This window comes from Lactuca sativa, chromosome 8, assembly GCF_002870075.4.
Source record: "Lactuca sativa cultivar Salinas chromosome 8, Lsat_Salinas_v11, whole genome shotgun sequence".
NCBI classification, from domain to species: Eukaryota; Viridiplantae; Streptophyta; class Magnoliopsida; order Asterales; family Asteraceae; genus Lactuca; species Lactuca sativa.
The window spans coordinates 168,076,153-168,082,158 of NC_056630.2; the positions used below are offsets into that span (position 1 = coordinate 168,076,153).

The 6,006-nt window shown below is 35.3% G+C and overlaps 1 pseudogene; it reads right to left on the reverse strand.

Annotated features, from left to right (window-relative positions):
* Window positions 1–2,225: 2,225 nt before the first annotated feature.
* Window positions 2,226–4,148, reverse strand: LOC122195436 (heat shock cognate 70 kDa protein-like; annotated as a pseudogene).
* Window positions 4,149–6,006: the final 1,858 nt, after the last annotated feature.

Genomic DNA, 6,006 nt, shown 5'->3' on the forward strand with positions numbered 1-6,006 from the left:
CATGATAGTCAAATTGGAAGCTTATTGGTCCATTTGGGCCCAATAAGGAAGTCCTAGTCCAAAGTGGACCTAAACAAGAACTTCTAGGGTTTCCAATTGTTTGATGACTATTTGTAGCACTTGTATGATGTATTTGATTGAAGTTTTTGATGTCATAATAGTAGGTATCACACATGCTCTTAAGTTTTTGATTCACATTAACTTGAGTGTATAGATTACATGACACAAAATTTCCAGTTGTGACATTGGATGTCCAAGACGACATTGCCAGGTAGGAAGAAAGAGAGACGGAAATGCAGGTGGTAGAAAGAAGAGAGTCGCTCGTTCAAGGAACAATATGGTAGATGTCACCAAGACTATCACATTGTTGAATGAACGCACATGTTTTAAATTACTTCATAGTGAAACCAAATGGGTAAAATGTAACATACAAAATGTTATCAACAATGAATTTTCACATAGACATGAGGCTTTTGACCCATTTTAGCTGAGTACATTGTTTAAAGCAAAGCGGTTGTGCGCGTGTGGAAAAAAAAAAGTGTGACTAATATGAGTGAAGGATAGTACAACACCATTAACGACCATAATAGATTTAGAATTACACGATGCTAGAGAAAACATGTTGCATGAGTTAAAGGACATATGCAAGCTAGCCCAGAATCTATGTAGTAGTTGTTTTCGAGAGGAGGTTGGACTGACATAGCCAGAAACATTGAAGACAAATCCATGAACTGTTGACGTGTAGACCGCGCATGACCGCTAAAAGAAGTGACCAAGGTGACGGATAGTGGGAGAACCCCAAAGGATGAATCTGCGGAGGATAGGGTGCAGACCAGCAGCAAGAAGTGGCACTGACGCATGATGTTGCTGCTATTGACCGATGTTCAAGAGGTACGGATGGACAAGGCTCGGAAACTGGTGGGGCATCGATGCAGCTATCTATTGAAGCGGGTAAAGTTACAGAGTCATAAGTAGCGGACCTAAAACATAAGCAAGTGGTGGATGTGAACGAAAGGCAACAACCTCATGAGATTTGAGAGACCGTTGGTATTCGAAGAGGAAAGTAATGTCGAGATTTGGGAGATGGTGGGTGTGTTAAATTATATTTTTAGGTTTTGAATAAAAGCGTGCAGACCTTAGAAGACTAAGTCCATGTATGTGTCATGAAGACCGGACAGATGTTTCTACGTCTGTGGACTTCTAAAAACAAACACAATGCAAGCCCTTATGTCTGCATGTTGTCACACAAACAAAAGAGGTCACGCAGATCTGCAGACAAAAAACAAGCGGAACCTAAGTCTTAATAAATTCTTAATCTCAAGCCACACCCATTGGTACAACCTATGAATTTAATTACAATAAGAAAAATGGCAATTATGAACTTAGTTTTAATAAGTTTAAGTTGATGATAACAACAATAGTAGTGCTAAACTTCTCCACTCAATTCCCATTATTTGTCCTTTTTGAATACCAAACAATGTACGACTATATATGGTTACTAATGTTATAATTGCATGTAGTTTGTAAATGCTTGTATACATCGGTTGATTCTACTTCAAGGCAATGATATTATTTTACCTGCCAATGGAAGTGTGAAGAATACGCTATGTAATTAGGAAAGAGATAAATGATTGTAGTCACTTTGGGAAAATGCTTCAAACATTCACTTCTATTTAGCTTCTCTTCTTTATATATTTCTTTACGTTAAAATTTAGATGCACGATTTGTTTTTCTATATAAGAATTAGCTTTGTGTTTATTAGTGGCAAGAAGGAAAGAATTCATCTGTTATAAATTTTGTTGGATAAATCTTATCCAAACAGCCCACCATCATATCTGTTTAATATTAGTGACAAGAAGGAAATAATTCATTTGCTATATTATTAGTTATTTATATAGCCTCTTCTATACTCAAAATAATCTCTGTTTCAAGGCTAAAATTTTAATCCATCATGAGGATGTAGGACCTTACACATTCTTTGTGGAATGGTAAAAAAATTCAAAGACTTAACGATGTTGGGAAGAAATATAGATGCAAAGTTCATTTAGGAGAATCAATTGTCAAAAACTCTGCAACCAGTTTAATGCCATGTTTGACCTTTTTTTTTTTACTTTGCTTGAGCATCCAATTTAATTTGCAAAAAAAATAAAAGTAGAAAAAAACATCATAGAATCCTGATCCCAAAATGCAGCACATCAAAGTCTTATGCAAAGGGGGCCATCAGTTTACTTAGAAAATGCAAGCCTAGATATGAAGTCCAGGTAGTCCTTCTTGCGCTCAATCTTATCAACAGCTGCAACTTTGCCAGTAGAAAGCCATTCAATTGTATCATCAATTGCATTCTCCACATTCTTCAAGTCCTTTGGTGGCATATCATTTCTTTTGATCTTTTTCTTCAAATCATATATGATATCATCCAAGGCATTGTATGCTTCAGCTTTCCTCTTGAACTCATTGTCCTCATGCTTAAACTTCTTAGCATCCTTCACCATTTTCTCAATCTCCTGATTTGACAACCTTCCACTAAGATTCATAAGAGAAAGTTTTTCAGTCTTACCAGTGGATACTATCTTAGCTGTAATTGTGAGGATACCATTTTCATCTATTTCAAAGCAGTGTTCAACTACCGAGACTCCTTTGGGGGCAGGTGGAATTCCAGAAATTATAAACGATCCTAACAAGTAGTAATCAGTAGATCTAGTGCGTTCACCTTGGAACACCTTAACACCATATATGTTTGGTTATCTTTAACAGTAAGAATATCGGTGGTTTTCTTTGTAGGTATAGGAGTGTTCCTAGGGATTACAACCCACATAATTTCTCCATCATTCTCCCTACCGAGTGACAATGGAGTAACATCCATTAGCACCAACTCCTGTACCATTTGTGTAGCCTCACCACTTAACTTTGAAGCCATAACTGCTGCCCCCATATGCAACAACTTCATCAGGGTTGATGCTCTTGCATAGCTCCTTTCCATCAAAGAATTCCTGCAACATATGTTGGACCTTTGGAATTCTAGTCGATCCACCAACAAGAATCACTTCTTGTATGCTACTTTTTTCCATTTTTGCATCGGTTAAACATGTCTCCAAATGGTTGATACACTTTTTGAAAAGATTCATATTAAGTTGCTCAAATTTAGCGCGGGTTATTTTCATGGAAAAATCAATACCCTCATGGAAGGAATCTAGTTCAATTGAAGTTTGAGTGGCATACGAAAGAACTCTCTTTGCTTTCTCACATTCGTCTTTCAACCTAGTCATTGCTCTTTTGTTTCCAGTCACATCCAAGTCCCATGTCCTCTTAAAATCCTCAATACAATAAGTCACCATACGGTTATCAAAGTCCTCACCTCCTAAATGAGTATCACCAGCAACGGCTTTAACCTTAAAAGTTCCCTGTTTTGAAATGGTGAGAAGTGAAACATCAAAAGTGCCACCACCAAGATCAAAAACAAGCACATTCCTTTTCCTATTGAAACTTGACATATTGCCTACACCATAAGCAATTACAGCTGCTGTTGGCTCATTGATCATGCGCAAGACATTTAAACCTGCAATAGTGGCTGCATCCTTTGTTGCTTGACGTTGACAATCATTGAAATAAGCAGGGACTGTGATCACAACATCTTTCACAGTGTCACCGATATATGCCTCTGCAACTTCTTTCATCTTAGTCTTAACCATGGATAAAATTTCTTCAGCAGAAAACCGTTGCTCATAACCGTTGTAGGTAACCACAATATTGGGATTGTCGTTTGTCCCTTCTATAACATTAAAAGGCCACAACTTCATGTCATCATACACTTCGACATCGCTGAATCTTCTGCCAATTAGCCTCTTTGCATCTATAATTTCGATGTAAATCTAGCATAAGATGAAATTGGTGAGAAACATAATCAATTAAGCCATGGGAAATGTGAACTGACTGAATACAGTATTAGCAGCATTCCTTGCAATTTGATTCTTGGCACCATCGCCAATGAGACGTTCAGCATCAGTGAAAGCAACACATGATGGGGTCGTACGGTTGCCTTGATCATTCGTTATGATCTCAACTTGATTGTCTTTCCAAACTGCAACACACGAGTATGTTGTTCCCAGATCAATGCCTATGGTTGGTGACCCTTTTCTACTACCTGCCATTAATCTTTCATCAAAAGAGAAAGTATATTAGCTTATGATTAGTGCTCAAATTTATCTGAGTCTATGGCATGTATTTTAGGCATCCATAATGTATTGAATTCTAAAACTTTTAATGGATTTGTATTTTAGGCATCCATAATGTATTGAATTCTAAAACTTTTAATGGATTGTCATATCAGTATTTTAGTTTTCTTACAACTTTATAATTTACTTCTTATAATGCATGAAAAGTTCAATGGAACATAGTTTTAAAAAAATTATAAAAGTTTGTTTTATCCCATTGAATTCCAAATCCTTTGAACGTCAACTTGGCATCTCACTATGATTAAATTTAATCCATTGAACGTCAACCCCGCGATGGGAGTCTAGTGGTTGGGGAGTGAAATTATACACATGGGTTCATGCTTCAAACCCTAGCACACCCAAAATATAGTTAGTGTTCCGTCACTGACATTCTATGCGGGTCTGATGTGGGTCGCTTACCGTTTTTTTTAATTGTGGATATTCTTGGTCTTTGAGAATATGTTACATTTTGTAACATTTCATGAGTAATATTTTATATTTTCCTATACGATAGAAGATTCTAAGAGATGATGTTACATACATATATGTGTATACACATATACTGTAAAATATTTTGATGGGAATAAAATGATATAAGCTAAATACTAAATCAAATAGGACTAAATTTCTACGTTTTAGTCTCACTATGGAATAGCTTGGACAAGAACATTTCAAAGTACAATACCATCATGGACATGGGCGTATTTGAGGGTGTGCGATGTGGGCATCGCCACATGGCCCAATTTTACATATGATTGGATCCACTATCAATGCTCCAACAATCAACAATCTTGTAATCCAAAAGACAAAAGCCAATGTTTTGTTCCAATTCTAATGGCTCACATTACAATTAAAAATCATAGCTTATGTTTTAAAAAGTTATGCTTAAAAGTAAAAATTGCATTTGGACTAATAATAAGCTAATCTAGATTTGCAGCAAGCAAGAGCTTACTTTTTGTTCCAATTCCAAATTTGCGGATACAAAGATCAAACGAAGTTTCTTGTTTCTTGGTTTGCTGAGTCCACTGGACTCATCCTACCGTTTTTTATTGCACTCATTCTCTTGTTTTCTGAGTCCACTGGACTCCACCTATCATTTTTTATTGCACTCGTGCTCTTGTTTCTATTGTCGACTGAAATTAAACAAGTATCCCACTTTTCTTGATTTCTGAATCTGACGGTCTTTCATTTTTATATTATGATTGTCGTCGCTTTGCACACTAACACACATATTCTAAATGATTGAATTTCTCCGACTTCACATTGGTGCATTACGAAATCTGATTTATGTTTTGAGTGATTTCTCCAATTGCTAGTTTTCTCTAGGTTCTGTGAATTTGATCATGTTTTGTGTCATTTGCATACTTGATTAAAATAATGTTTATGATTTTCACATCATTGTTAATGTTATATATAATATATAATTTTCAAAAATTATGTCTCCTACACATCTATTAGGTAGTAAAAATGCAAAAAAAAAAATAATAATAATAATAATAAATAAAAAAAAATAGTGATATTAATGTTTAATAGTGTTGATAGAGATCAAAATTGATGTAGTAAAGTCATATTTGCCATCAACAATGTCATAAGAAAATAGTAGATGTATAGGCTATGATAGCTATTGAGAATGATATATTGAAAAAATAATGATTATGAAAAGTTATTGACCAACTTTGCTACCAAGAATGCAAAGAGGATCTCGTTATTCATTTAACTATTTAAGATTATGTAACGTATAATTGTTGTTTTGTTTTGATTGTTTTTATAACATTTATCATTTTATCGTAGTATT